The following is a 7475-nucleotide window of genomic DNA, read 5'->3' as shown; positions in this document are numbered from 1 at the left end:
ATATAGATATATGTTCTTTTTTGACCGACGAAATAAAGAGCTCTCAAGGATATTTACTTCACATTTTACCATTAAAACATATTTTAGTTTTAATCCAACTCCAAGTATTACCCAATGGAAAAAAAATCCTATTTTTTTACACTAAAAATCGCGGCAAGCTTCTTAAGAAATCTGGACAGGCTTTACTTTCATGGCACCGGTGAGGGAAGTGGGATGGGTTACCATTTGCCACTTTACGGGATCTCCGTTGATTTACAGAGGATATCTATCATTTGATCATTCTCTACTTCGGCCGTCAAATGAAAGCTTTGATCCATTAAGGCTTCTTAATAAAACCCCCATACACTGGATGTAATTTAATGTAATCTTTATTTAAACACGATCAATTCATCAGCCGATAAAAATACATACCACATACATATATGTTATTCACCAGCCGGGAGGTCAGTATTGGGAAAAACTATGCCCTCTGTCTTGAGTAACGCTCGAGGCCTACGGCCTCGGGCGTTATCCAAGACCTCGGGCACAGTCTTTCCCAATACATACCGACCTATGCAGGTGAATAACATTTTTATTTTTTTCTAACATATAACAAAATGATTGCCAAAAGAACCCAAATGATGTAGGGCTACAATTACGAGTTTAATTACGGGAAAATCCTCCATAAACTTAACAATTTGTTAGCGAGTGGATGATAAAGAATACAGACGTTATTCAAATTGTAGAGAAAGCTTTCACCGAAATATGTTTCATTTGTCAATGTAACTGAAAAGGCTTCCGAGCACACTTTGAAACATTGTTTGACAAGTAACTGTCACCATGTGACACCCGTCGATTGAAGAAGAAAAAAAGCGTACGCTTTTGAATAAACAACAGCACCGGTGTGACAAACACACACGAGTTAAATGACAATGTGACGATCTTCTCGTAAAAAAAAAAAAAAGAAAAAAAAAAGGAAAAGAAACACTCAGAGATCCTACGGAAAGTTTTGTTTATTTCCAATGACGATTAATCTTCGAAGACTTGCCTCTTCCTTTTTAAAATGTCACGGAAAGTCAAATTGTAAGTGATTGCAAATGTATGTTTTTGAGTTGTCTGCTTGTTCGTTTTCTGCAATGGTGCGTGTAAATCTGTCTTTTTTCGACTAAAAAGCAGAAGTCAGTGAGACTCTTTCCAGCTAGAAAAGGGAATTTAATGCGAATTTTATTCATCAAATTCTTCCGGTTTCTGATGGGAAATTTACGGTAGAAATGTCCAAATTCAAGGGATTTGTAAAGAATTCTTTGTTTTCAACCACATGACAGAAATTCGCTACGTCATACGCGGCCGCCATGTTGGGGGATAACTAAGCTTTCAAAAGGTCAGCATTAGATTCCATCCACCAAAACCACCTCGGTCGAGAGGGACTGAGATGGAATGATGGACACCTCATGACGTAATATACTTATAGATAGTAGGGAGACAATAACTCTTAAAGAAACAACAACTTTGAGTTTAAATTTACAAGACATGTTTCGACATTCTCATGTCATCTTCAGTTGCAAATGAGCATTTAACTGTTGTACATTTGAATTTAAATTAGGGTACGTTACAAACTACGTGTCAGTGCTTACGTTACATTTGAATGTTAAAAACGCGAAAGATGTAAATAGCGCGCGCTTGACTAGATCAAAAAATAAATAGATAAATAAAAAATAAATAAATAAATGTAATAATAATAAAAATAAATTAAAAGACCAAGGAACAACATCATTAAAAGGAAAGAGACAATTCTAGATGTTTCAATTGCTGATTAAGGATAGGTTTTTCCCACTTAATATGCAATGCCTCTTTGATCTTAATTTGGTATTTTGAAGGGGCAGAATGTAAGATCGTGAAACATTCAGTATCACAAGAGTCAAGACAGGCCCTTGATGATTGCAGGTGCTTGTAAATATGCGAAGTTTTGTCCGACAAAAGGTGCTCACGCACTCGTGTACAAATGTGGCGAGTGGTCTCACCAATAGAACTGACATTACAGCCAGCACATGAAAATTTATATATAACACGCGAACGTAGACCCAGCGGTACTGAATCTTTCACACTGAACATGTTTCTGAGTTTAAACGTACTGAAGACTAACTTAATATCTAAATCAGTTCTACAATAACGTTTGAGTAGTTGTCTTAACTTAGTCTGCCTGAGCGACGTTCGAAAACCGACCAACGTAGGGAAGTTTATAATAAAAATAGTGCGCAGAAGGTTTATCGGAGTTAGAAGAGGCGTTCTGCCCAGTAGGAGGATTCTTTTTCTTCGCTAGATACCTGTAAATGATCTTGTCTATGACCCAAGATGGACAACAATTTTTCCGTAGCAAGAAAATAAGTTTCTTGACATCTAGATGAAAACCAACCCAGGAATTATTGATCTTATATGTTCCGTCAATCAACGTTCTGACTAAACCTAATTTGTAAACCGAAGGGGCGAAGCTGAAATAATTGGTGAGAAGGCCAGTAAACGTCTTCTTGCGATATACACTAGTGACGATGGATGTATAATTGTTGTCTAACAATATGTCTAGAAACAAGAAGACGCAAGAAGACGTTTATACAAGAACGACTTACCATTTCTAGCTGAAGTATTGGGGATTCCTGAGGTAGTGGAATGCTATCAAAGAAGTATCTGTAGTAAAATGGAGGCTCTTTGCATTTTTCTAAATTTTCTAAAGAGACATAGCTATCCTTGTCGATATTCAGACATGATAGCTCGCTTTGGGAAGCCTGTTCCAGTGTTGTGCATGATAAACAACTACATGATCGACTACATTTACCAGGCACACAGTCACAGAATTTTGCAGTGGAATGATAGCATCCTCAACCCTCATTCACTGGAAATATACAGTAACGTCATAACAGCTAAGGGATCCCCTTGGATAACTGTTTTGGCTTTATTGGTGGGACAGTTAGACCAATAAGCAAGCCTGGCCAAAATCAGCGCATTGTCTACAATGGTCACAAAAGAGTTCACGGTGTAAAATTCCAATCCGTGGCATTACCAAATGGAATTATTGGAAATATGTATGGACCAATCGGTAAGGGAAATGGAATATAAAATTACCCTTCAGAAAAAGACCCGAAAATTTTTAATCTAAATGTTTTTAATTTGTCTCCTTTTTTTCATAGAGGGGAGACGACACGACGCTGCCATGCTAGCAGACTCCAATCTTCTTCAAGATATGCAACGCTATGCTTTTTCACCTGGGCCAGCGGGTCGTCCACTTTGTGTTTATGGAGACCCCGCCTACCCATTGAGGGTGCACCTCCAGACCCCTTTTAGAAACGTGATACTCACCCCACAGATGGTAAACTTTTAATAAGGCTATGAGCTCAGTGAGAGTCTCTGTAGAGTGGCTCTTTGGAGACATAGTTGAGTACTTCAAGTTTGTAGATTTCAAAAAGAACCTCAAGATTGGACTTCAACAGGAAAGATGTACATTGTTTGTGCCTTATTAAGAAATGCATTAACATGCTTATATGGCAACACAACCTCCAAGTTTTTTGAGCTGGATCCACCCACCTTGGAAGAATACTTTGCTTAATTTTAGGGAGGGAGGATAAGGATTTGCCACACATTAAAGAATATTAATATTTAATATATTTAATACATTCTGCTGTGTAGGTTGATGGGATGGGAGGGGGAAGTATAATATCCTTTCTCATGTTTGACCCCTGGGGTACTTTAAAGTAAAGTTACAGAGAGCTGCATGTAGGTACTAATGAAGTCACATTACCTCTAAAATAACTACATATTTTCTAAGTTCTTTTGGTTTGAATATTAAAATGACCTCCCATCCCCTCTCTCCAAAAAAAGGCTAAAATCTTCTTGTTGTCACAAAAAAAGAACAAATATGCAACCAACACAAATATCAAAATCGAATATTTCAAACTTAATAAAAGGTTTGCTCCTCCCTATGCCTTTAACATTTCCATGTACCCCATCTGCCTAGGTAGGGGGGCTTGTGACCCTGTATGTTTCATAAGCCACGCCCAATATCCAGATACAAAATTATTTTAAGTAATCCTCATCTATGAGTCATTACCAGGTCAAGAATAAAACTAATTGGCCATTTCAGATTTTGCAATAAATTTGCCATCTACAGATGCCATGAATCAGTTTGTATTTTTCTTACGGGAGAAGGATCACCATAGAGATCACTGGTGTAATTATATACAAGCACTAACAACCATAAAAGACTGGCACACCAGGGCATATTGCCATGGTCCTTCCAAATGCTTACTTTTAGAATATGAACTCTGTAATTATCTTAACCCAATAAAGAACAACAATTTTATCCTTGGTTCAATATTGTGTATCATAACATGAAAATGAGTGTAAAACAAAGAAAAAGACAAATTGAAACAAGGATGAAATTGAACTACAACAAATACATAGTATATCAACTTAACTTAACATGTTTTTATTCTGTCTACTGCTTCTTGGCAAGCTCTTGCAGCACAACCACTAGTGCCTGGTTCTGTTGTTGTTGCTGCATTATAGTCATTTGCATCTGGCTTAGCTGTTGAAGTTGCTGATGTTGCTGCTGCTGGAGGTTAGCAAACATTGTTCGCTGCTGCTCCTGTTGATGGATCAGTTGCTGTGTCATTTCCTCTTGCTGCTTTGCTTGGGCACACTTCCTTTTTTTTAAGTTCTAGCTCTTCTTGCCTGATTTTGAATTCTTTTTCTGACTTCTCCGTCAGATATACCATGGTCTCTGCTCCAGATCTCCTTGTTCTTTTCTCCTTTTTCTCGGGCTCTTCACTAACCTCATCACCAACCACTCTTTTTCTTGTTTCTCCAACTCTCTCCAAAGCCTTGGCTCTAATATCCTCCACTTGCTGTTTCTCTTTCTCTGCACTGGCTTTTTTTCCCACTGATATCATTTGCTGATCTCTCTCTGCAGCCTCAGCTTTCTCACATATTTCTTCGATTGCTGCATCAACCTCTGAAGGCTCATCAACTGCTATTCCACTGGCCTTGCTTTCTTCTGCAGCCTTTCTTTTGTGTTTCTTTATTAGAACCAGGTTTACACGGTCTCTTGCAGACCTCAAAGAAACTGAGAAACAGGGCTCAGACACTGCACTCAGGTTTGAGGCAATTTCTTCCCACAGTCTCGCTCTCTCCCTACTTCCCTTCGGCTGGCTATACGGATCAACGATTAGCACTTCTCTTACTAAAAGTAAATCGTGATCTTTCGTCCAGTGCATTGGAGTAGTTGACCTTAAACATAAACAAAGTAGATTGAACTGCCAGTACAAAACAGCTGATAAAACACAGTTATCATAGGGTCACCTTTCGACTTAAGAAAAAATAATAGCCTGCAGAATACAGGGCAACTTTTCATGGTTTAATAACAAGTTCGGCTGGTTTAATTCACACAAAAAAAGGCCACGAAACCTATATAATAAAATTGTATAACCTTTTTTAAATTGTCCCTTTCTATAAAAATACAGACTAGTTAATTAAATGCTATCATCTGCGGATGATAAAGCGACTGAAGCCTCGAAACGTCAAGATATATTTTCCTTATTTTAAAAGTGCATTGGATTATTTTCACCTTCACAATCTCGAACATATTTACAAGCGATACACAGTCAAAAAATTTAAAGTTTTTGTTGCAGTAAATGCAGATTGTGGAGTTAAACGAACCACTGGATTCGCCTTCAAAAAAGGCTCTGCCGTTGTGATGTTGAACCCAAAAATACGTTATAAAACCTAACATACAGTATCATAATCCTACAAAGTAAATTGGAAGAATATATTCTCGTAAGATGTTTGTTGTGCTGGAAGATAAAAAAACCAAAACGGCTACAGAAGTTGTAGTGCTCTCTGCACTTTTAAATCTGGCAAGAATATCTTCTTTGTCAAACTGTTTGACTTTTGAGTGATTCTCAGCGGATAATTTTCGATTGATATCTGTGTGAGCCAAGCTTATTTACATTACAATTTCTTACTTTCATGTTGGTCAATGATGTAAGTCTCGACGTTTCTGTTTAAAAACAAACCATCAATTTAAAGAATAATCTCACTTTATGAAAGAAAAAAAGCGATGAAAGTTATTTTTGATTGTCTCCTGGGAATATTTAACGTTTAGATAGCAGAGAAAGGAATGCTCACGTCGATAGCAGAGAAAGGAACACTCACGTTGTCGGCCAACGTCAAATTGACTCGTTTCACGTCGGGCCCGAACGCAGAACGTCAAACTTTTTCCCGCCAGTCATGCGCAGATAGTTATTTGGATTTTCCCTGAGAGCCTGCGGTTCCCGTCGCCGTTCCCGTTCTCGTTGCTTAATTAAAGTTCCTAGTTATGAAGCTACGAAAACATGCCGATTCATCCCGATGACTTGAGTGGTTGGAAAATTGCGTCAAAACTTTACACCCGAGAAATGGTAAGTACTAATTTATTGTTTGATGATAGTATTATAAAACGTTTCGCGCAATTTTAGGCAGATACTTCCGATATTTAAAAGGTGCCAAGGTATTTGGTAGTTTTGGTGGATGTCGGGCGTGGACATCCACCAAAATAGTGATCAAAACCAACAACAGTACTTTTTGAATTTTATCTATGGCCAATGTTAGACCTTCAAGGAAGCAAAAGAATTATGAAGGTATAGTCTGATCGTCCGGGTGAGTGTAGTCCTGAGAAGGACTGTTGTCGGTGGCAGTGACTGACGTTTCGACAACCTGTGCGGAAGTCATCATCAGAGTCAAGTGAATGATTGTTGTCAGTAGAATGTTTTTATTCCAGTTCGTGTGAAATGATCGGTTGGTTTTGCCGTGATGTTATTGGCTGTAAGACTCAAGTGACGTAAGTCAGTCGTGATTGGTCTGTTTCGGTCTGTCGGTAAAGTTAGGTTGTTCTTTTTCGGTCGTTTGTGATGTTTATGTCGTGAATGAGTCGTTTGTATGGGGCGGGTAGTTGTTGACATCTGTTTAGGGGAGTCTGTTCTAAGTTAGTAAACCAGCTTTCCAGAGTCAGTCGTTGAAAATAGTCAGTGCTGTAGGTTAGGCATTGCGCAGAGTCCCAGTCAATGTTGTGGTTGGTAAGTCGATGGTGTTCAGCAATGTGATTGCTGACATCACCTTTCCTCGCAAAACCAACCGATCATTTCACACGAACTGGAATAAAAACATTCTACTGACAACAATCATTCACTTGACTCTGATGATGACTTCCGCACAGGTTGTCGAAACGTCAGTCACTGCCACCGACAACAGTCCTTCTCAGGACTACACTCACCCGGACGATCAGACTATACCTTCACATGTTACCCCCGGGTTCAAACCATTTACCGCAAAAGAATTATATTCCCCAAAACATTAACAGTTTACGTTCTGGCTAATTATTTCTTATAATGCACAATTGCTGACCAAACGTTCATAATGAAATCATAAGACATGAAGTAAGATTAAAGTGGTTTTGGTGGATGTTTCTCTCT

The 7475-nt window shown here is 38.4% G+C and overlaps 2 pseudogenes across 2 annotated transcripts; one reads left to right on the top strand and one right to left on the bottom strand.

The window, feature by feature from the left end:
* Positions 1-552: 552 nt before the first annotated feature.
* Positions 553-3729, top strand: LOC148735067 (uncharacterized; annotated as a pseudogene). Its single transcript, XR_015998596.1, has 3 exons — positions 553-558; positions 2561-3070; positions 3162-3729. The product of XR_015998596.1 is annotated as an uncharacterized LOC148735067 (transcript).
* Positions 3611-6412, bottom strand: LOC148735066 (uncharacterized; annotated as a pseudogene). Its single transcript, XR_015999224.1, has 2 exons — positions 6181-6412; positions 3611-5256 (listed from the first exon to the last, which is right to left on the bottom strand). The product of XR_015999224.1 is annotated as an uncharacterized LOC148735066 (transcript).
* Positions 6413-7475: the final 1063 nt, after the last annotated feature.

This window comes from Stylophora pistillata, chromosome 3 (assembly GCF_964205215.1).
Source record: "Stylophora pistillata chromosome 3, jaStyPist1.2, whole genome shotgun sequence".
Taxonomy (NCBI): Eukaryota; Metazoa; Cnidaria; class Anthozoa; order Scleractinia; family Pocilloporidae; genus Stylophora; species Stylophora pistillata.
This window is presented reverse-complemented; position numbering and strand designations above follow the sequence as displayed.